The 25,428-nt window shown below is 40.7% G+C and overlaps 1 protein-coding gene across 24 annotated transcripts in view; it reads right to left on the bottom strand.

Moving 5' to 3' along the window:
- The window catches only part of DAB1 (DAB adaptor protein 1), a 484,695-nt gene that overhangs the window by 167,755 nt on the left and 291,512 nt on the right, over nt 1-25,428 (bottom strand). For 3 of the 24 annotated variants that reach the window (XM_076340088.1, XM_076340105.1, XM_076340101.1), the window contains exon 1: nt 10,205-10,693. The exons of 7 other annotated variants lie outside the window; for them this stretch is intronic. The gene's annotated coding sequence lies outside the window, so the exon portion shown is untranslated. Of the gene's footprint in view, nt 1-7,675; nt 7,794-8,807; nt 8,968-10,204; nt 10,695-25,428 lie in introns of those variants that run through there. 14 more of the 24 variants (XM_076340106.1, XM_076340110.1, XM_076340107.1 and 11 more) reach the window with 8 other exon arrangements.

Raw genomic sequence — 25,428 nt, 5'->3', positions numbered from 1 at the left:
CTATCATTCAACACAAGAGTACTTATCTTCAAATAAATAAATAAATAATCACTGTGAAGCAGCCGAAGATAGTACAGCGTAGTCCACCAAAGAAAAAAATCTCAGAGGTAGTAGTCCATTACAGACATTACAATTGATATTATAGCTGCTTTAATCATTGTCTGCATGCAAATTATGTACACACTTCCAGCCACAAAGAAGAAAATCAACACTGTATTCATCAAGAGAATTTATTCTTGTGTTATTGGATCCACAAAACAAATGACATCTACCTGTACTATTTTCCTTCTCTGTACTGTATGACTTCCCATCTCCACCAGAAAGTTCTATCTAAAAATACCAATTAGCAGAATCAGCCACCCACAATGTTTACAGGTCATTTGCAATCTGTTCTTTGAACTAAAGATGATCTTTGCAATAAAGAACAGAGTTAGTTCTCTACACAGGCTTGAGCAATATTTCAAAGTTTGATGCACATGAACCACTCCCCTGGATTTCTGCTGTCTGGAAAAAGCAAGGCAACTAGAGTTCAGCGACTGAGAATAGGATTCTTATCACCTAAATTTTAGTTGTCAGGACTGGGCATCTTGTACAAGCTAACAAACTAGGCTCCTTCTTCAATAAACGGTGAGTGACAGAACCATCCCATGGAGAGTCCTCTCTCTACCATCTCTTCACCTTATCCAAGAGCCCAACAGAACAAATTATGCAAGAATGAAACATGAGAAACACTACATTCAAAAGGGACAACCACATGTAAGTAGCTTGTTGGATCAACAGTCCTGCCACAAAAAAAACGGAGCTGCAAACAGAGAGCTTCTTTATGAAAATCACTTGCTGTTCTCGGTCAAGTGCTGTTCTCTGCCAAGCCCAAAATTGGGAGTGCTGAAGTCTCAGACCAGTTTTAAGGCTGTAGCAGAGTTATTTTTCTAGTGTTGTGTCACAGCGTAAAGAGGATTTCATGTCCTCTCCAGGATCATCCTGCACTGAAATCCAGAAACTGAAGCTTGACACAGTGGGATTCACTCAATAACAATTCTCACTTTTCTCTGAGGATCTGTATGCACCAAAATGAATTAGCATTTGCTACAAACGTAACATAGCAACAGCAGACAAGCCCTCATTTGATGTAAATCAGTGTAGTTCTTCTGATTTGAAAGAACTTTACCAAATTTCATCAGCTGTAACTCTCACACAGTGCTTCTGAATAGCTCATTCTATCACTAGGGAGGTAAGGATCATAAAATTTGAGTGCCAGGAACAGTAAGTGGTCAATTCAATTTGTTATCCTCTTTAGGACTTTCAAACATTTTATTTCTCTTCTTTTCAGAAGGAAGAAAAATGAGGCTGAATGTATGAAAACTGTCACACAGGGATGGTGGGTGGAAAACTGTCCTGAAGCCATAATCTGAGATTTGATTACTTCAGCAGCCACAAAAAAAACATTCCTAAAATAATCTTTATTAAGCTCACTGACATTTTTTTTACTGTTTTTAAACTTGAGCAAACTGCCAACATGCTGTGTGAAGTAGCACTTCCTGTTGATTTGTTTTGTATTAATTATAGCGTAATTAAAAAGGGGAGTCTTTATTGCAATCAACTACCAGGTGTTTTAAGACAATAAACAAGGGCCTTAACATTTTCAAATGATACTGCCAGTGTTACTGTGGCACACTGACCAAATTTTAAAATGTATGCACATTTAGGGAAGAAAATCCTAGCATGGGAAAACCTTCATTATGTTAAAAAAGGGGGAAAAACACTCCCACCTACTGGGAAGACCCTTGATATTAGTGGTATAGCTGCTACAGTTAAGATACACCTAACAGGACACCTAACAGGTCATCTAATCTTGCCATTAAAATGTTTGAATTTGCTAATATGCCTCAGAGCTTGAAGAAAACTGACATAAAAGGCAGTAACAACAAAACTAACTTAACTGTGCGTTTTGTTACATAAAGGAATGAAAAGGAAAATTGAAATATTAATAAAATATTCCCTGTATTGACTGTCGATGAACTAAATAGCAGTACAATTTTATGAGTATCAGCTGGACTGCATTAAAGTTTAAAAGTATTTTGTTTTTTTCCTAATTACATTTAATTTTGGTTTTTCCTTAATTACCTTTATGCTTGGCTTAATCATGTAGCTAGTTGGAAAATCCAGCCCTGAATCCTCTATTGCAGCAACGCACTGAAGTCCAAGCTATCAGTGCACTAGCAGCCCATCACTATTAACTTTCAAGAGCTAGCAAAGATCAAGGAAGCAGTCTCTCCTACACCACCACAGCCACAAGTAAAATATGGTATGTTAAAAATTATTTGATTGGTAAAGGTTAAACAAGAAAATCAAAAAGAGTATGAAACTGAAATTCTCCATGCTACCTACCTCTTAAAAATGCCCACCATCCTAAATACAGAGAAAGTTTTTCTTTCCTCCCATCAATACTGTCAGATTATTGTGAGAGAGAATTAAAGGAAAGGTATGAACTCAATAAGGGGAGAATTCAAGTGACCTACTACATGTTAATCTGGCAAAAAGCACATGCCAATTGAATTGTTATGGCCAGTCTCCAGACAGAGACTGACAGGTCCTAGAAACGCTGTCAAATTACTAACACACTGTCTGCTTCTGCATAAGCACTGAATCCTGCTGGCTTGGATCTCTTCATTCTGGCTTGATCTCAGGAACTACTTGAAGCACCTGAATAAATCTAATGAAGGTTAAGCAAGCTGAAGCGCTGTTTTTCTTCACCATTTTAGCATAGTTTATTAAGAGCTGCATCTCGGGTAACTAGGAACAGAAATGAAACTTTTTTTTGGTACCGTGTACAGAGATCACTCACATTTTTTCCCTCAGTTACTTCAAGTACTGAAAAAAAATTTATAATCCTTTAGGTTGAGAAATGACCAATATGATGCCTGCAATTCTTTAAGTAACCAATCTGTCAGTAGGTTAGAAGACAGTTAGGTAAAAGAAAAATGAGAAATGTGTACGTATCAATTGGATTCCCAGTAATTAAAGTTCTTAATTTTCAAATGGGCATACTTAAAGTCTTTGCATTTCCAAATTCTACACGTGAAGCTACAAATGTCAATAATCTCATTTAAACGTTTCAATTGATTGATAAACTTATTTTTGGTAGGTACAACTAAGACAGCCATATGTTTAAGAAGCTACTTTATGCTATGCATTAGTGAGTCAACTTTTAACCAACAGCAGTTGGTATGAATGCAGGTTTGAAACCAGATGACCAGATACAATAAAAAAGAAAATTTTCCCATGACTTGAATATAGTAACACTGCAGAATCCACTGCACCTTTGAAACTTCTTGCACTTACTGGAAAGCATCCATTTCAAATCATTTAGTACTATTTAAGTTACATCCATGATAGTCTTAATACCCATTATTGTTCAGTATGCGTATTTTTTCCATTTTTTAAAAAAATTATTTTAAAATTTCGTAATCAATCATCTTCAGACTGTGGATTTTCTTCCTAGTTAAGTATGTTGTGAATCTTAAAGATAGCCAGAAGAGAAAAACTGTAGCAATGTGACACTGTGGGAATTAGGAAAATATCCATCGAAGAACCTCTTTTGGTTTCGAATATCATTTACATGGGCTAAGAACACTATACAGTGCATTATTCTGTTCTCTCTCTCACGTTGACCACACACAGTCCAAGGAAAGTGTAACCTCATACAATTTGTTCCACAGCTGGAAAAGAAGTAAGACCTTTCTTATTTTGCAGAGACGTAAAACAAGAAGAGTCACCCAGTGACTGTCAAACCTATTAACTCGCTAATCACTCACCCGTGCTAAAGGGGTGTTTATGCTCAGCTGTCCTAAAATGAAAGTGGAAACAAAAACAACCTCTAACTGGAAAGCCAAAAGGTTTTAAACACTACATTTTAAAAGAGAAGAGATACACTTTTAAGCAAAAAAGCAGCTCTTGCCAAAAGAGATTAAGCAAAACCTCCCTGAATGGCACTGAATAAGCGTAAGAGTCCTGCAGCTCGGATACCAACTCACTCAAAAAGTAAGAACTGTTTTCAGGTAACTGTTGCTATGATCTTGAATTTCTGCAGACCCACAACTTTCCTAAGCTTTCCAAGAATAAAACTGTGCAGGATTAAAAAGTTCTTTTCCAAAACATGAACATACGTAGACCGATTGATAAGCTTCAGAGCGTATCTTGGGACCTAACACAGGTAGACTGATGGGTCCTACTACCTAGAGAGTAACACCAGAAAAGGCATTTGCACACCAGGAATTGCTTGAAGAGGCCACAACTGCAGTGCCTGGATACTAATCAGCTCCCAATTAGCTTCAAAGCATGCTGGCCCCAACAAATACATTCAGTACCACTTATCATCAGCAACCCTGCAAAAACGAAATGCAACAATCACCCACAGCAAAGCACACCTACCAGTATCCCTATCACACTGATGACAAAGATATTTATACTGCTTTTTGCCACAAAAAGCATTTTGGGGTGATTCCAGCTCCATCTTTAGTAATAATGAGAGGACTTTGTATTAGAGGACACTTGATTACCCTCAGTACCAAACAATGATACTCTCACATTCAGGGATGAATAATTCTAGCAGCCTTAATATTATGTCTTGATTGTCTGCTTTTTCACAAATGTCCTCTAAATGTAATATTCCGGTAACTACTCACTGAGGAAAAGCACCTCCTAAAACCACAGGGACATTGCCTAACATCTAAATCTGAAGTTTTCGCAAGACAGCAATATGCCTGCTAAAAGAAAACAAAATGGCAAGCACACATGCATGATAGGATTGTTTGATTCAATACAATATAAATTAGGTCAGACTCCTCTTTGGAGAATTCTGTGTCAAGAACTAGGTGGTCCACTAAATTTCTATTCATTTGCCTTCAGGCTTGGGGAATTGCAAAGACTCTCAAGAAACTGATGATGTTCTACCCACAAGAGTAATCACTATTTGGGGGGGGAATCTCTCAGTGTAACCACTTGACAATATCTGGAGACCTGGGAAATCTTCATATAATAAAAAGAGCAGCTAGTAAATCTTTGCATATATATAACATACATACATGTATCCATACACAGAGATATACAAAATTCAATACAGAAAAAAACAGCAAGTGCTTTTGTGTATTTAGGTATTACACTGCCCTATTTTTTTACGTTGTATATATCCTTAAGAAAAGTAACAATTTATGCATCCTCATTAAACCAACAGTAATGGAATGACAGAGAAGCACTATCCGTAGAAAGTGCAAAGGATTACGGGCTGGAAACTCTGCCCTGAGGCTCCTCCCCCGCAGGCTTCTCCTGCTCAGGAACACTGCATTTTTAAAAGCTTACCCACAGTTATCATCCTTTCTGATTTCATAAGCAACTAAGGTAAACCTTCATGCCTCCAAGGGCCATAAGATCATGCCAACTACTTCATATATCTAAGAAGAGGATTGAGTCAGAGCAAGATGTGACAAGTAGTCCTTCAGCAGTCCTGTTGCTCCACTGTGGATGGATCTGGTTAGGACATGCAGCTGAGTCTAAAGAGCAGCTCTCTAAAGAGCTGCTTCCTCCACAGCCGGGGACATGACAGTCTACAGCCTCTGCACCTGCACAGACACATAACTGGTCATCCCAGGGTATAAGCTTCCCTCTAACTCCTCGAAAAGCAATATACTGATTAAGAGACAAAAGCTGACAGGTGTCTCTCTGATCTGGTTCTTCAAAATGGCACACATCTTGAAACAGATCCAGCACTGAAAATAGGTTGCGCAGACCCCACTGTAACCAGCAAGGCTCACGCTAGCAGATTCTGACAGAGAGTTTGTGTGTGTGACTGAATGACTGAAAATAAAGACAGTTAAGGACTTTTCACTACAACCGTTTTTACACAAGTTCTTACAATGTTTATTGCTTAAACACTTGAAAGCTCTTTCCAAGGACAAGACTGGGAAGTTCATACTGCACAGTTAAAACCAATGAACACTGCTTATACCTGTAACACTTGAAAATGTGTTTGACAGCTGTGTACGATCAGATACACAGATGAGGTTACACACAGTAACATGGTAGCTGTCCTGTAACCCACAGTATTGGGTTTACTCACTTTTTCTAAGTTGTGACAATTCTGCTGCCTTTAAACAGAAATGGAAGAGTGATTCATAGATGAAATTCTTAAACCAGCACCATGAAATGTAATTTTGCTGTAGCTACACTGGGCAAAAACTAGTGTTAAGGGCAAAATACAGAGTTGCGGGTTCTCTATGTGACAAGTCAAAGTATGAAAATGTTTAAATCTGATTAATTACTTGGTTTAGAATATATGCTTTTCATTCTACTGTATCAAAATACTCATAATAAAACAGTGCAGCTGATAAAGTCAAGCACTCCCTTACAAAGGCTGGCAAATTTGCAGAACAGCACTTGAGGTTCAGATCAGTAAAATCCTAATGAATATCTACTCTAAAACCCATGTAATTGCATGGAATGCATCTGCAAGTGGTACAATTAAAAAAAAAAAAGAAAGAAAAAAAACCACTGACACAATTGAAGTCCAGACTGTGATTTTAGTGTCAGTTTAAGAGATTTAAGTGACAACCTGGAAGAATGAAGATCCCAGTTCAAGCCCAAGAAAGGAAGAATTGCAATAAAGATTTCCAATGTCAACAAACTCAATTCCATCATTTTTGTCCCAGACACCAAAACTGTTTTCATATTTTATCCAATGATTGCTTTATCAGAAGCGCCCACCTCTTCCTGCACACTGTACGAGGAGCTGGGTGCCCAGCACAGGCTCCTGAAAGACCTTCTTGGAACTACATAAGTAAACGTTGCTGCTGCTGCACTATACGTTGCAAGGCTATACAGTTCCTTTTGGGAGCCAGCACCTGGCATCTCTGCACCTCATCTTCCTACCCATAAAACCAGGATAGTACATGACTTATTTTATCTCACAAATCCACCGGGCAGATAAATCCTTTAAAGATAGAACTAGTACTATAAAAATGAAGCCACAGAAGGGCTGAAGGCAAGTACCACTGAAATAATACCAAATAGTATAGGACATATGAGAGACCAAGTAACAACATACTTTTATTCCTAAGTAATTGGCTGAGCAAACGTATTGTGACCCAGCAACTCTGATTAATTTTGCAAGAATGCTTGGGTAGTGTTTATAAAAACCAAGTCATTACCTTGACTAAACATTGACTTGGACAGTTAACCTTAACCATCAAGACCTTGACTAAATATTGACTGGGAAAGTTAATTTGAATTATAAGTCTAGAAAATCTTGGTCCTCTTTACTAGTATTTGCTATCACTTTAAAATGTAAACACAACTGTAAAAACAGAGGTTCTCCCACCTAACCAATATTAAACTGGGTAGCTTGGCTGTTGCTAAATTCAACTCAACTATCTTGCAAAATTTGAAACCTAAAATATTTAAAAGAAAACGGGCCTGTTATGGATGAGAGGGAAAGGTCAATCTTCCTGTGTTTTGCTTGAGCAAGGACCTCTCAAAAGTATTACAAAAGAATCACAAGGTTCATGGTTTAAAATTATTTTGATACATATGTGCAGGGGTCTTCCAAAGTATATTTAAAAACTGTGCGTTGCCCAAAGAACCAAGCAGGCTGACCACCAGAACAATGTGTTCATTCTGGTACCTCTACTTTTGAAGCCCTAGTAGCAGCTACTTCAAGTCTACATCCTCCACTACTGGTGTCACTTCATCATGTGAGGCCACGGGTCAAAGGACATATACAGGGTCTTTCACTAGCTGAGCTAAAAAAAAAAAGAAAAAGAAGAAAATCAATTTCAATCCTCCTAAAATGTAACCACTGATGTGTGCAGTCACTAGAGTCCCAAAGGTAATCCTACAAGAAAACATGATGGGTGTCCTCCATCACTGTGCTGAGATACTGTTAAAGTGCAGCAAAATCACCTATGAGGTATAGTCCAAGATCAGCATCTGTATCAAAACACTCCAAACAATAAATATGGACTTCTAGACCAATATGAATAGTGCATTTTAAATGTGTAATGAAACAGTGGTAATGACAAAGGGACAAGGAATCTTATGTTTCGGGAAGGTGTTATGTATGTGGCTAAAGAAATAACCAATGACTGTGAATCCAGCACCAATTCCACCTACAGTTCCATTTCAAGAGTGTCAAAGTGCCCTTTAGCTTTGTGCCTTAATTCCTTTTTTAATATATCAGCTGCCTTTAGCACACTCAATGAAAAATAGCTTAAGAGCAAACGTAAAAGATATAAATCTCAAACACAAGTGGAAATATCAAACTAACTGGTGAAAACTTGCTCTTCCACTATTTTTGAGTATAGTAGTAAGGAACAGATTGACACTGCCGTTATGGGGGGTGAGGGTGGAGAATGAAAGAACAATAAACAATACAACCATCAGTAGTTTAACACAGCGCTGTGTCTTGCAACGGAAACATACTGTGAAACAGCTTGCAAGATAAGCTTCATCAACGATAAGTAATTTTTATTCCGTTTGAGTGGCTGAAAACGGTAAACATGATTAAATGCTTCAGACATGCATTCAGAATTTAGACAAATGGCAGAGTTCCAAGGACTTTGCTTTTAAAACTACTTTGGGGAAAAACCTAAAAATTAACCTAACCAGTTTGAAATGTACAATAAAACAGAAGTTCATAGAGAAATTAAAGCCTGCCCATTCATCTGCAAGCTCCACGACCGTCCAAACCAGAAACAAGCTTTGTTCTTTACTGTTCAAATGAATACTAGTCCCAGTTCCCCACCTCACTACTTTACCATTCATAGAGGCATTTCAAATGTGCCGGCCATGAATATGAGCTCCCATGGTGTGAAACACCCTGCAAAACACGAAAGAAAGAGGTGGCTCTAGCTCCCGGAGAGTGTACAGTCCCGTGCTTGTCCTCCCAGTCCTTGTAGGATCTGTCACGACTGTCCTGTTCCAGACTGGCAGCAAGCCCGTGCGCGCACCTTCCCACAGACGGCAGCCGAGGAGCAATTTGAACTTTAACTAATTCAAGCCTGCCTGTTAAGACGTTCCTGGTGACTCGGTGGCCGTGCACAAACACAAAAAAGCACCCAAAACATTCAGATCAGGGTATTTTTTGTTTATGTTTTTTCCAAAGTAAGGGCCGTAAAGGTGAGGTACATGAACCCACAGCACCCGATAAAGCAACTGTTCACTTCACACCCGCTTCCTTGACCGCACACTGCTGGGGGGCTCCTCGCCGAGGACGAGACGGCGGCTCCCGAGGACGGTCTCTGGCCCAGGCACCGCCTGCACCGCCGAGGAGCTCCCCGGCTCGGGAGGGCGAGCTCGTCCCCCACCCCCGGCCAGCGGCCCCTCAGCTCCAGGCGCCATTTCCCCGCCGCTCCTCAGCGCGGCGTCTCCCGCCCCTCCTGCACCTTCCCGAGGAAGGCAGCGACGGCGCAGCCGAGCCGCCGCCGGGCTCCCTGCCCGGGGGCCGAGCCCGCTGCCCGGCGGCGCCGCGGCCCTGACAGGCAGCGGGGTCGCCTCCCCCCCGCGCCGCGCTGAGGGAAGCGGGGCACAGCCGCGAACGAAGGTGTAATTGGCGCTTGCAGCTGGCGGGCGGCAGCGGCTGAAGCTACTGAAAGAGGCGCGGAGCGGCTGCACGCCCAGCCCGGGGAGCAGCCCCGGGAACCCCCCCGCGGCACGGCGGAGGCGGCGCCGCTCTCATGGCCGGGGGGTCGCGGCGGTGGAAATCCCACAGCTGCATCGCGTCTGTGGGTCCCTCTTTGATTTTTTTCTCCCCCCCAAGGGACGGTGCATCCGGGCGGGGGGGGCGAGAAGCCACCTCTGCCCCGCGACTCGGCTAGGAGAGAGAAAGCCGCGCACCCCGCTCCCCTCCAAACCGGCAAGTTCCCGCGACTCGCAGGAGATTTCAGCCCTTTCCCTCTTCCGGGTGACGGGAGAGAACGGGGGGACGGACGGGCAAAAAAAACTTCCTCCGGAGAGCAGCTGCCCTCCCGTGCCTGCTGCGGGGAGAGGGGCTCCCCCCTCACATGAGGAAGCAACGCACCCCGCCCCCGGGGCACCCCGGGCCGCAGACGTCCGCCCCGCTCGCTCCCCCCCACCGCTCCCGCCGCACCTGCCGCCGCGCCCGCCCCGAGATCGGGCACCCCACCCGGCCGCCGAAGGGAGCCGGCACCCTCACCTGCCCCAGCGAGCCGTCTCCTCCTCGCATTCCTCTGCTCCCCATCGTGGGCGCAGCAGCTGCTGTTATTCCTTAGGATACACATGGCTCGTCCATGCTGGGAGAGCCGCCTTCCCGCGTTGCCTGCCCTCCCCGGCCTCTGCCAGTGCAGCGCTGAGGCCAGAGGGAGGGAAAAGGGGAGGTGTGTGGCGGAGGAAAGCTGCTGATGAGGGGTCGGTCTCCTCCTCCTCCTCTCCGAGGGCTGGGGGTCTCGGCGCCGTTGGTGCAGCTGGGCAGGGAGAAGAGGGACGGCCGGGGCGGGAGGGAATGGGGGCTGGCTGGGCTCTCCCCGCTCAGGGCGGGGGGAGGACGGCGCGCCCACTCACCTCCGGGGCAGCCCTCGTGTGAGGGACCGGCTGGCGGCTCCGCCGCCGAACTCCCCTCAGCGCCGCCCTGCCCCCCGCGGTGCCCGGCCCCTCACAGCCGCCCGGCTCCCGCATCACCGTGCTGAAGCCGCGGCCAGGGCAGCGGTAATCTAGCGGTGTCGGTAAAAGGGGCTTCCCCGTGGCGCGGGGGTGAAGGAGCGCAGGGAGAGTGGTCGGTCGGTCAGTCAGTCAGGGCGGGAGGGCGGCCCGCCGGCCCCTGCCCACGCGTGAAACCCGGCCACGGCGCCGCGAACACGGTCGTCCCCCGTGCTCTCTCCGCCCCGGCCTTTCCTCACAGCCGCGGGCCTCCGTGCCCGCACAGGAGCGGCCGTGGCCGGGCTGCCCACCCCGGGAGGTGGTGGCCCATGGCCCGTGTGGCGCACGCCGGGGGAGGGGAGGAGAGGGGGGAGTTCGGGGGGCCCCGCCGTCACACCGCTACTAGCGTGGTGTTTTTCTCATGGCTTCTCTCAGTCACCCATGAAAATTTAATGAGGCATTTAGGGCTGTTACCTTCAGAGTCAATGGAGGAAGCATATTTAGCCTAATGCACTTGCTGCCGAGCCAATAGGTCTATTGCAGGCAGATCAGAAGTCATGGAGAGACTCTCCTTTCAACACAGAATTCACGACCCATTAAACTTATTCTGTGATAACAGCTTCTTTACAAACGGAGACCCATAGAAAACAGAGGCTGTCATGCACTTCCTGAAAGGATTTACATACAGAAGAGAAGTACATTCGCGAGGTTATTGCTATTTCACTAGTATTATCTCCAATCAAGGCGTAAAAACAGCTCTGCTCTAGCTAACTGAGGTAAATGACTAAAAGAAAAGGTTTTTGCAGCATCCAGATAGATCTGATTCGCCTCGTGGGTCTGAGTGGCAGCATCTCCTTTGACTGACAGGGAAGAGGGCTCAAACCATTACAGAGTATCTGATCTGATCAGAAATTATGAGCGAGGTGTTATGCCAGGCACACAAATATCTAACTGCTGATGTGCCCTCTTCGAGATGACAGTCAAGGTGTGATCACCAAGATGCTCACAAGGTAGAAAGATGTCTACAGGTTATTTTACCTGCAGCTGACAGGCAGGAGATCTAAACCAATGTGGCAACATGCTTAACTGGGCAGGGAGCGCCCATCCAAGAGCAGAGGGAAAGGCTGAGCAAACAGACTGATTGAAAGTGCTTGCAGAGATCCGATAACATTCTCAAGTATTTTCAATTTCATCTTCCTCAATTATTCTTTCCATAGCACATTAAGTATTAAGCATAAAAGATAAAGTCATCTAATAACCTTTACGACTTAACAAAAATGCACTTCAAAAGTCATACCACATTTATAGAAGCAGCTGATGGAATGGAGACTTTTACTATAGACCTGTTTTCTTCAATTCCATTTATTACAGAAATGAAAGGCAGGACTATCAATTGAACCCACTTATTCTAATGTGGATTTAAAAAATTAAGTCCTAGTAGTAAACTTAATTGCAGCAATATTTCCTATTGGTGAGAATTTCACCATCTCAGGAAGACAAAGAACTTAAAAAATAAAGTAACAGAAGTCACCTTTCCACTAGGAAATTATAGACAGCATCCTCTAGATGACATGGGGCTATGCTTGTCTGTAACTATTAAGTCCAATAAAATGTTGGTGATCCGCAGTTCCCAAAAGGCGTATTTTTCTTGTTGGGGAAACAGTAAATGAACTGCTCTACACCCTTGCCCATTACACTATAAAACAAAGTTGCATTTACCGTGTTGCTGGCCTCCCTGAGGTCCTGCAGTTTACAGGAAGGGTGCTAGCAGTTGACTTAAGAAGAGAAGGAACTTCGAGTAAGTGTAAACTTCATTCCCATTTCTGAAATTTAGGGATGCAAGTCACACTTGCTAACAGTATTTTTTAAATATAAAAAACTGTACTAGCTCACAGCTTGTAATAGGAATGAAAATGAACTTGTAATTATACTATGCAATTTTCTACTTTTAAAAAAACTTATGAAAATAGAACAGACCTGAAGAGCAATATGAACTGCAGTTCTTCATTGTGTTCCTTCATTATGCAGGAGTTGCCATAAGCAATCTGCTCTGTTTTAATGTAAAATATTTTTTAGGCCATAACTTTGCAACACAAATTCTCACATGAGAGGTCACAGTTCCTCCTCTTTAAGTGAAAAACATGACCAAGATGGAAAGGAGCAAGAAATTTGGTGTGATGACTGACATCGCCTTCTTTGTCTTTATCTGTAAAGCTTATTTAAACTCAACATTCCTATATTCTCCTTTCTGATGATGTACTATACCATCACAGATTAAGTGATAAACCATTGAGAGTTATATATTAAGAACTGTAGGCCAAAGATGTCATTTCCACTAATCAGTGACCAGCTGGAGGAGCTGAAGATAGGAACCTAAAAAAGTAGTTCTCTAAACTATTTTTCCAATGTGTTGAATAGTTACTTCTGCAGCACTCAGTCCCTTAGTACCTGCTAAAATAGCTGAAGGGAAAGTATAGAATCATAGAATCATAGAAAGTAGTATCATCTTCTTAGTTCTTGATTAGATTTGAGCTAACAGGACAATGATCATAAGCTAGTTAAGTGTTCCAGTACACATTAGTTGAGATAGGGATTAATTCAGTGTTACAACCAAGAGCACTGCATAGATTGTTTAAAGAATTGCCTCAAAATAACATTAAAATATCCACTACTGATAACCTGCACACCTGGATTTTAAGTAATTTGTTATACTACCCAATTTACAATAAGAACTGCAGTTCCTAGTAAACTGCTGTAAGAAGTACCCCACAGAGCAAAAATGTTTACCTGGAAATAAGAGATAATTTGCAGGATAATTATTGACAGTGAATTCACTGATAATTCACAGTCAAGTTTCCTGACTCCCTAGGAAAAGGGTAGTCAAAAAACTTCCCAGTTTCATCGGCAACTTAATCAGCATCAGCTGACCCCGGTTAAGCATACAAGCTAAGAATGGAGCTAGTTTCCTTTCAGAGCAGACCCAAGTGAGGACCATTTGCTGAAAGATGGATCTCCAGAGCTTCCCTTCCTAAAATCTGCTCTGGTGATGCAAATTTCTAGCATTCTATTGGCCAAGGAGAAGAAAGCTTTCTTTTGTTTAATCCACTGAGTTTTGTCCAGCTGCAAGCCTATGTGTTTCTCACGTGAAATGCTAAGACAGTACACATGCCGTAAAACTAGTATCATCCTGCATAAATGGTAAATCACTAGGCCATAAACCCTTTAAGGTTATTGTCAGTGCATATGTGTAGCACCCATTAGTATTAATGAGAACTGGACATTCTCTGAGATGGAATATAGGTCTTATTTTCATTAAACTAATTCACGTATCTCAAGCTGTGCTGATTGTAAAGGGCTACCAAACAACATTGCAGAGAAATTTTGAGAGATGTTTGAGAAGGAGCTTTAGGTGGTGCTTTCCAAGAATCTAGAAGTGAAAAATTTCCTTGATTCAAGTGTGATTTTTGGAGTGGGTATTCAAATATTTGAAAAGAGAATCAGCCATTATTTCTGCTATTAACATCTTACTAAAATACAGAACAATGTGCAGACCCATCCCTTGCCAACTGAGCTCTCAAAATGTCAGCTTCCTCACAAAACCACTCTTCACATTTACTGATCTGTATTGTAGCCCACAGCAGGATCATCTTGATCACTCTGGAGATGCTCTACGTGAATAGTTCCTCACGCAATAGTGGTTTCAGTTTAATAAGTTCCTCTAAGGCAATTAGGCACTGACTGAAAATAATACCTGCTGCATTATCAGTAGCTATGGTAGCCCACCTCTTACCATTGTAGCCACACAGCTCCTTAGCCATTCAGCAGAATTAATCATGATTTGGTATTCATCCTCTGTTTTCTCAAATGGGATGAAACTCAGTGCTCTCATTTCACTAAAGGATCTATTAGGGATATTTTCTTACCTATTTATACCTATTCAGCTGATAGGTGACTGAACGGAATATGTTGCTGAATGCTTCTCTTGCTCGTCAAAAAGATCTAGGTAGAAAAATTGTGGTGATCCTTCATGGAAAATGAGAAGCCCCTCTATCTTCTGGCAGTGGCACCTCAGGAAGAGGTTATGATAATTCTTGACCACGCAGTGCAATCTGGTGAAACGTATTATCCTGAAAAGTCCCAGATATCTATTAAAAACCAGCACATGGAAATACTAAAAATGAAAGTAAGTCTTGAAAGTTCCAGAGACTCATCACTGGTTTCTGAAGATGGAGCTCCTGCTGTATTATGGCTTGATCACAGAAGGAACTCTTCCTTTCATGCACCTCAGCAAAGATTGCACAATCTTGTAGTTAGACATGCAAAAAGGATTCAGGAGCTTGGTTCAAATCCCAGCTCTGTCACTGACTGGTTGTGTGACCTTGAGTAAGTCAACCTATACTTTTTTTATGTCCATCTCCATCTCCAGCACACCTATTTCACAGGCCTACTATGAGACTTTCTCCACTAATATTTGGAAAGACCACAAAGACATGCAAGGACATATAACGCTACATAGACACTAACCATTGTTATACATGTGACCATTCATTCTATTTTCAGTCCCAGGAGGAAAAATAGAAAAAAGATCTTATTGTTGTGTCTGCTAGCTCCTGTTATTCTCCATCACATATTCAAAACATTACTGAACTATCCCTAATGAAATCTCTTTCCTCAGCTGCAAATGAACAGCTCCAACATACATTCTAAGACTGCCCCTCTAAAATCAGTCTTCAAGTAGATGGCAGCAAGTAGATGCCCGTCTTGCCAAATAATGGAATTTGCGAAAGCACTGGAGATTATGAACCGCATTATCTCCCAGATGCCCATGGAAGAGTCTGTGATTCTTCATGTACAGCGATCAACTTCTTCACAAATCCAAACTGCTTCATATTTCAAATCCTTTTTGGCAAGGTGCATTTCCCTTCACAGCCAATTAACTGCAAACTAATTTAGAGTGGGTTTGCTTTTGCAAACATAAGTGTCAGGTTCCAACAGAGAACGTGTTGCTAAGAGCATGATATATGCACGCACTCTGAGTTCCATTGTTCTCTCACTCCCCCCAGACATCACTGATGATCCACATAGAGAAATCTCTGAATTTAATAAGCTCCTTTCTAGGAAAAGTTCACGGATGAAGAAAATTCTCAGCATCCCGTATACACTGAAAGCCCACATGCTCTGTATTACTTTGGAAGGTACTCACACTAGTTTAAACACATGTAAACTGACAGCAAAGGGTATCTGCTATGGAAAATGTGTATCTACTATGGAAAATACAGAAGATCTGCTTTATAGAGAATTCTGAAATTTGGATTTATTCTGAATTAGAGAGTAAAAGGGGGGTTGAAAATTTTAAACTCTCCGCTTCTTCAAGAAGAAAGCTTATTGCAGCTTGTTCTTAAGATGTAGTTTACTTTAACAAGCAGTCAGCACATTTAAGCTCTCTAATTTGGACAATGCTGCAACTTCTTTTTACTAAGTATATATTTATCTTTATTATTTCTTCATTTTCAGATGTTAGCTTTACAATCAAAAACTTCAGACTCAGAGGTTCCTAAAGATCTTGGCTGTTCTCATATTCCGTGATTTTGACAGCAAAAGATCTACTTGCCATTGTAAAAATCATTTTTTGTTAAAAAGAGACAGACAAACATGATATTTAGAACAGCATTCCCCTCAATTTCTGCCAAAATAACAGCTATTCACAAGACAGCAATTGTGTGTAGTGAATGCCCTCAATGAGTAAGGTTGTTTTTCATTTCCTCTTATGTCACATTACATTTTCCTCTTTATATTTTCCTTTAAATATTTAGACAGAGAAGAGAGTTTTAAACGTGTCATTGACACAAATAAATGTTTAAGCAGTCATTCTACCTTGGGTCCGGCTCTTGTCAGATCTGGTAAGTTAAATATCACTGGATCTGGTCAGTAATTGGATGGAAGACCTCTGAGGAAAACTCAAGTGCTGAAGTAAGTGGCACTAGTTATTCAGTAGGTGTTTTTCTTAATCTCAGCATGGTATTACGAGCACTAGCTGAACAAGGCATTTTCAAGTAAGATTTAATGTGTTATTTCTGTTAGACATTAGAAAAGATTCCTAACACTTTCCTCTGAAACTTGCTTAGCCCACTTTCAAGTTAGTTGAGCCCACCGTTATGTAAAACTATCTTTGAAACTATGAAATCAGTTCTTAATCATTTTCCTTTTAATAATAATACATTTTTTAAATCTATTGTTTAAATAGTAACTTGTACATTTCTTTGCTTTTACTGTCTACATTTCTGACCTTTCCTTTTAGCCTCTCATTTTGTTTCTGCTAAAAAAGGCCGACCACTCAGCCTGTCAGTCTAGCTCATGGGTACCAAAGCACAGACGTTTCCTTTTGCCATTTCAGAACCAAGATCAGCATTTCCAAACCCTCTTCAACAGCTGCTGATTATTGACTGTTTTGCCACTGCTCCTTCGTGATGGAAGTGGAACTGACACTGATGGGAGCATCCCCAAAGCTCATCCACCCTTCAGGCTGTGGAGTATGTTGCGGCTAAGGACTGAGGAATTATGTGAAGCTGCTTCACTTGCTTATGAACTCAAGACTTCCATGTATGTGGTTCAACAGTAAACAACTGCCAGGGCTAACACCTGCAGTTCAAATACAAGATCTCTGTGCTTCTGGGACCCCTACAACATACCATGAAGTTAACGTACAGGTAAAACTAGCTCCTGGGATGCCAGTCTCCTCTTTGTCCAGCAAGGGGGCTGGACCCTGGAGCTCCCAATCCCCACACACTCTGCACAGTGAAGGTTTGCACAAGTTTGGAAACCTCAGCTCTAGGCAGGATGCCAGAGTTCATCCAAACATATTTGCCTAAGTTGGTATTTCTGTAGTACATTTCAAAACTTGACAAATCATTACTTTCTGACATTTGGCATCCACATTTTTTTCTCTTTAAGCTTTCCAGGCAGAAATGTAAATTGCAAGTGCCACCATAGCAACTCAATGCAGTAATATAAATCTTCAAATAACAATTTAAATGAAGGATGTTTGAAGTATTTTTATTTTGTAATAAATTTACAGGTGTCAACTAGATCAGGGCTTCATTTCTAAAGGGGTTTTGCTGTTTATCTAAAAGGACAATCCTTCATGTGAAAGAGATTATAACAGCCTGAGACAAAACACAGAGGTTTAACAAAACATCTCAAATGCATACTATTTATTTATATTAGAAAACTGCTCAATGGTACAGTTTAGGTTCCTAAATGTCTATGTCACTTTTTATTCCTGGCTTTCTTATTCACATTCAATAGGAAATTATGACAGAACCAAGACAGAACCTATACAACCCAGTTTTGGAGTCCTCATTCGCTGCCACAAAACCAGGATAATTTCAAAGATTGTTAACAAACGGGATTTTTAAATGACCGATGGTTGTCATACGCTTAAGGCTCATTTTGGGACTATGCAGCATATACGTAGAAGATACAACAGTTTTTCAGATATGTGGTTCCTCTGGCTAAGGTGGTATTTCTCCAAATCAGGATAACACTCAACAAATCAGAGAATACAATGGTACCCCTTCAATCCAAGGGCCAAGTTCCAGTTTTAGATGCTAAGCACGCACTACTGCAACTTTTGGAAGGCTTACTTTCATATATATTGTGCATCAAAGACTGAGTCTGTATGCCAATCTCTAGCAACACTGACAAAACCAGCAGCATCAGTATTCAGAGAAGTTGTTACATGGAATCAAGGTTACGTACAGAATAAAAAGAAATCCAAGTTATTGTTAAGCTGAATAACCCATTCCTTTCTGATTCCTTCCTTTCTCATTAACATCTGCCTAAGTGTATTTCACTTTACAATGAAGTTTCTTTCGTCAACATAAAAATAAATTTGAACAAGAACACCAAGATGTTTGTCAGCTTTCAGAGCAGGGAAAAATCCATGTTGTTTAAAAAACAAGGCTTTTGAACATGCAAGCATGTTCACTCTGGTCTTCAAATACATCATAGACATGATCTTTAGCAGGGAACAAAATCCAAATTTGATTAAATAGATAATGGATTACAAAAGATCTATAGCATTCAACTGAATAGTTACCTTCTGTTGAAATACAAGTGCTTGGGACTGACAAATGTCAATAAATAATACAGCTCAGGAGTGGGTGGTAAGCAAGACTAGATCCATCTGGCCTGTTGATGAGGAAGAAAGAGCACTTTAAAACTCACGGCTACAGGAGTGTGACCAGGAACACATGCAAGGGTGCATACTGGATGAGAAAATGGAAGCATGCAGCTTCCTCAGCCTCATGCCCGTATGTTAACTTCAGATCTGTAGTAACGTATGCTCCAGTCCTTCATATCGCTGTCTATATTTGTGCTTGGTATGTAATCTCCCGTGAAAACACGAGCATGACTTGGATTGGAGAAAGTAGAGTTCATGGGAAAATCTGCTGAAATTAAACAGCACCAGTAAACAAAACTGGAAGTTGCTAACATTTGTATCCAGGTAGCCATAAATCCACCTTCCCACTTTTCCTATTCTATTAACATCTTCCTTTTCTAATCCACGGGGGGTTTTGCAGTCTGCCTGACACACCTACTCACTGCTTTGCCTCTAACATAGCCTGGAAACTGAATCCCTCTCTCTATAGAACGCTAATTTGCTACACCTTCAGAAGATGATTTTGCATTGAGCTCAGGAAGCATGGCTTTTGTATGTGTTTTGATGAGCCATCAACTATTTTAGATACTACTGAAGCTCACCAACAGATTTCAAAATGAAACAAAATCTACCTCTCATCACATGCACAACAGGATATAACAGATGTCACAGAGAAACCAAGTAATAGCAGTTTTCATGGCTGAATTCAACAATTACCTCTGTGCTCCACTCTGTGGACTCTGCCATAAAGCCCAATAAGCATGAAAGAGACACCTACCCCAGGAGTCCAGTGTAAACTTTTATAAACAAAGTCTAGCAAGGCACAAGCCAAAAAACCATCCAAATACACATCTTCCACACTAAAACCCACCCAAGAGTTAGGTTATATCTAATCTTGTATACACTATGTCCTGTGGGAACAAAGAAGGACATACACTGTTGGAGAAAGAACAAAACTGATGTCTCTTCTGGGAAGAACAATTAATATTGTGCCCATATTTACACTATAATTTCACTCTCATTGGTAATATTTGCTGGCAGGAATGGTATACCGTTGGCAATTCCATCACTGACCACTTGCAGCCAGTACGAACACACTGTAAACCCCCTCTTACAAAACAGCAGCATTTGGCAGCTCCTTCCAAAACCCTCTCTAGATGAAAAGCCCAATGAAGATCCTTTTCTTCGGCTCATTGCACACGAGTTGTACATGGTTTTTCTGTCCCTGTGTAATTTTCTCCTGCAATGTGTACTCAAAGTTAAAATGCTGTCCTTTCTCCTTGGTGATACCTGTCTCTGAACTATCAAAGTATATGTGTTAGAGAGCTTGCCAAGTGGATAGTCAAGCGATGCAAAGATAGGCCTTTGATGCACATTGTGACCTTAGTGCATTCCCTTTAAACATCTAAAAAAAGGGAAGGAAAAGAGCCTCTTCTCTTTTCCATTTGGGCGGGGGGGGGGGGGGGGAATTAAGTGGCTCTTTGGGTACAGGAGCCTTCACATTTATTGCAATTATTATAGCCCCTAGAGGCTTCAGCTGAGACCGGAATCCCTTTATGATGAGCAGCGTAAGACATAAAGCAAGAGAAAAGCCTTATCTCAAAAATGCATAAACTAAACACAGCTAAAAAGGCTGCTAAGAAAACATCCTCATCCCTGTTTCCGTAATAAGGAAAGGAGTCATAGGGAATAAGTGAGTTTCTCCCCCAAATCCTAGTGAAATCTGTGGCAAAGCCAGGGGAAGGACCCAGGTCTCTGCCAACTGCTAGGCTGACACCTTCACTTCAGAACCATGCATCTGTGACACAGACCTCATCTTCCAGGGACTGCAGCTCTTTCACATTGTGTATAGCCTTTGAAGAGACCTTGTAGACCAGTAAATCAACATTTACAAAGCTAATTGCATACACAGGCCTTTCTGGGATAACGGCAGTTTGTTAGTTGCTCTGTATTTGCCACAAAACAAGGAAAGAGAAGAAAACCACAAGCTTCAGACAGTACAAATATTAGCTGTAGGACGCATTCAGGCCATGCATCTGGCACGACCTCTTAACTCCTCTCTTCTACCTGGTCTGCATATCCAGCTGAGAATGTCCATTTTACTATCTATTCACCTGGCCTAGTGTTTGAATACTCACTGTGATTTAAACATCGCCATACAAAAGAGCATTAAAGCTCAAACATGACTTAGAGCACGGTTTAGCAACAATCATATGGGAACTATCTCATTTTAGTTAAAAGGGAGTAGGATTAAATGCAATTAAGAGCTCCCAATGATGTAATAAAAACAACTGAAAAAAATCAAGGCAAGTGGGCAAGAAGCAATCACCTTTCTGTCTAGAAACAGTAAAATAATGACAGTCTGATTGTTCTTAGGGTCACCAAGGCCAAAATGTGCAAAATGATCTTCATTAAGTCATACTTTGTACTTTTGCTAGGGGACTGTTGCATCTGCTCCTTTCAATTTGGCTTGTTTGAGTAACAAAGCTCCCAGTGATCATCTAAATCTCATTTGAAGCACCTGTGAACAATTCATTATATTAATATAACAGCAGGGGAGGAGTACAGATACTAATAAATAGGTTGTTGAGCAGCTTTTGCTGCCAAGGTTGCTTTACCCAGCAAGGAAATGTCCCCTCTACCCAAAAACTGGGGCACTGCACTGAGACACTGGGATCTATTGTACCACAACCTGTCAGAACACACGTCTGGCAGTAGAGAAGCATGTAAATTAATTTTTCATTTCAAAACAGTTGATAAACTTGTGTCTAATACTTCTGAGAGACTCCAGCATGATTTGAAACAGTTTGTTCTCAGTTAACACAGAACAAATGTTCTCCAGCTAAAGGTGGCTATGAAAGGCATTTGGTAACGATTTGTACCAGCTGGGCTTCTCATTACTTTGACTAGATTTGTGTAAATCAGCACATAAAAATAAGCAAGTGGTCAATGCCTTTAATTGCATTTGGATGTAGTGTAGTAACAGCAAGTATCTGAACTTCTGCATTTTTCCTCACATTCTGCAGTTTCAGAAAATATTTTTTTTTTAATAGAAGAGCAGCAAAAAGATTTTGCTGTTAACATCTATTTAGTCTGCTTTCATTTAGTTACATTTTGCAAATGTCAGTGAAAAGCAAAGGTCAACTGGGAAAAAAACAGTATGCTATGGATCAGTACAATTACAGAATGCAGAGTAGCACGGGGTTATAGAATAAGCTTAAGAGGAAAACATATCTGCAGTATTGGATATACATGTGGTAAAATACTGCTCATGGACCAGTATATCTATCACCTTAAAATAGTAGGAAAAAAGATACTGTTTATGTTACTATACTTCAAGATCTTTTTCCAAAGAAACAGAGGAGAATGTCACATTTTCAACTCATTGCCTCTTTTTTTATATTTGGGCAGCTTTGAAACAGCCTTGGTTTTAACAACCAGTTTGCAGGCCAGAGCATCCATTTCTGGATTTTTCTTCCATTGCACAAAGGGACCACAGGAAATTATAAACAAAGTCCCCATAGAAGATGTAGGCTGTATTCCTCACTCTGCAAAGGACCCTGGGAAAAGACAGCAAGGCCTAACTTTTAAAAGTGTTTAACATTATCTAAATCAGTATGTATTAAGTACCTAAAAACCTTTATAGCGCTCTCTCGTATTGTCTCCTGTCTCTATTCTTCTGCTGGGTATGGGAGTATTTCCAGCCACCTTAAGACACACTGTAAGCTTTGATGAGGTAGTGTTGGTAAAGCACACTGAGAAACTTGAAAGGAATGTGCAGTGATTTATAAAGTATCTTGCCCTTACAGATTTGGTTGAAAGTTTGTACTATTATTATTCTGGAAGGCATGCAAAATCCATACAGAAGTGTCTCAAGACAGTTGAACTGGAATAGACATTGGCCCATTTTCATCCCTTTTATATAAAGAATAGAAAATTAGAAAAGGAAGGATATTACACATATCAACAGCCAGGAGGGAGAACATTTTAAACACAAAAGTTAATATGATCAGTATAATTTTATATCAATATAACAGAGTAAACAACATGACTCATAACATCACAACCTCACATCTTCTACATCACCGTAGACATGGGTTAAAGATTATTTCTTTCAGCCAATTTTCTAAGACAACCTTTTTATTCTGTAAATACATTTGTTGGTTTCTCAACATCCAATTAAACATGTACAGAAAAGCCATAAAGATATCCAATTTATATTTTTGACTTTCGATGAATTATTTTAAACTTAGAAGCCGTAAAGTAACCAAAATCTACTATTATCTCTTTGCTGGAATTGATTTAGCAAAAATTGGTAATTGTCACTCTGCTTGTGGGCTATCAAATATAAACAAACATTTGCACACGTACTATGAAATCCTCTCCAGCAACATGAAATTGAAGAATAGACAAAACTGGTTTTATAAAAAAACAACATCATTTTTATCATTTTTGTGTCAGGGACAATAATTTGAAACCTTTCTTTGAGCCAAAAAGAATCACATGACACAAGCAGATTGAGGGATTTTCAGTAATTTTATCTTTCACATCTATCTTCTGCATAGATAGCTATGAAATAAATACTGCGCGTGAGCAAGTATAAAAATGTACTTGAGGTACTTCTGTTAGATAGAATCTCATCCCCTTGAAATTGCCTTTCACATGAAAGATACCCATTGACAACCAGCAGTTTAACTAGCTAGGAATATATATAGTCAGCTACCACTCAGCCTTAAACTGCTATCTGATTTGTCCTATAAAGCAAAATATATGAGGTACATGATACAGCATGGGGATAATGTACAATGAATATAACTTACACTGCAGGAAAATGAGCTCCCGTTGGATCATCTCACAACAGAATCAACTGTGTAAGAATCCACCCAATCTGATCAAACCGTTTTCTTGTTTATATTACTTTATTCCATAAGCATAATCAAAACCAGTCTTTTTGGTAAGACAGTTCTGTGATAGCTTTTAAATTACTTATTCTAGTGAAGCCTGCCAAATCCCCCCCCCCCCCCCTTTTGAAAATACAGTGTGCATTACTTGCTGCGGTGACAAGGAAGTACAATCATACTATTCTTTTCTCAGCCTTTCCCTCTGAATCTTTACAGAGCATGCAATCACCATTGTCTTTTTAGGTTTCTTCTCAGGACAAGAGAAGCTATGGTTCATAAAGAATGGAAAGTATTTAAAAGACTTTCAAAAATCATGAAGTTAAAAGCTATCAAGACTTCTGAATAATAGCTCACTAAATATGTTTACATTTTAACAGGGATTATTAACTTATGCCTCCATTAAAAGATCAAGGGAAAAAGGATTTCTTTATAGGATTTTTTTTACAATAGCTATTTATTTTCTCTTAATGAATGCAGACTCTATGTCAAGTCTTATCCATAGTGCTGGAGTTATGTAATTTTGTACATATTAATCATCACTTTAGATGTTCTGTATCCCTTTAAAGGTGTAAGTATTTGGAAAGAAAGTCTCCACATAGTTTGCATTCTCAAATAATTGCTATAAAATCAAAGGCAGAGGTTCTGGGGTAACTTTCTTCACCTAAGCAAGCGCTTTCTAAATGCTTGCATTGAGGAATTTGAACACGTAACCCACACACTATGAAAAAGTACAGAAGTTGTGCCTTCAAGACCCAAAGGCCCGCGATGAGTTTGTCCTATTAGATACTGAATAAAAACAGGTCAGGAGGACCTGTGCCCTGAGGAACCTATCATCTAAATAGCTGATACAGTCTTTGACTGGAAGGAGCCTGGAACACATATTTTGATAGCAACAAGTTTATTATTCTAATTTGTGATTTTTGAATGAAGAAAAAGAGCGTTATTAGGTAACCTAATGAGATGAGAACAAAAGGAGATGGGGTAGGGAAGTCTGGCAGAGAAAAGCATGGTGAGGAAGGCACACGTGCAGGAACGCTGAAATGGGGGTACAGTGCCGAAGGGACAGATGGGGTCAGAGCAAGGCTGCGACACAGGTCCCTCCATGGTTTGTGGGTGGGCAAACAACACAAACTCTTCTAATAGCAGCTTTTGCACAGGCAGATCTATGCATAACAAATTCATTACTGTTTTTAAAAACAAGCATGTCAAAAACAGCTTTTGATTCGTTCTGGCCACATTCCTGATTTACACCATTAATGGGCTTCCAAGTTCTACGGTTTGTTACCATTATGCAGACTTTATTTTGAAGAGCACAAAAAACCTAATCACCACAGCAGGTTGGAACAAATTTGGCCATAAATGGGTTTGTAGGAAAGAGTATTTCCCCTAAGGTTTCCCAAACTTCCCCTTATTGTCACAAGTTCACTGCAAACACAGTCTGAATTTTTGTCTATTCTCATTGACCATTTCCCTCTAGCTTTCTTGTGTTTTTTTAATTATTTCTTAATTAGATTACAAACACTTTCTACAAAAACAGTAAAGCACTCTCTCTGAGCTGGTTCCTGGTAACAGTATGATTTAAATGTGTATTAACTCAATGTTTTAATTTCAAACTGAATGCAAATTAAATTAATCTTTCAACAGAAACAGTAACTTCTCATTTTCCTTGGTGCTTGTCTCATGCAAAATTTGTTCACTGTTTAAAAAGTCATTTTTTAAACT

This window comes from Aptenodytes patagonicus, chromosome 5 (assembly GCF_965638725.1).
Source record: "Aptenodytes patagonicus chromosome 5, bAptPat1.pri.cur, whole genome shotgun sequence".
Lineage (NCBI taxonomy): Eukaryota > Metazoa > Chordata > Aves > Sphenisciformes > Spheniscidae > Aptenodytes > Aptenodytes patagonicus.
This window is presented reverse-complemented; position numbering and strand designations above follow the sequence as displayed.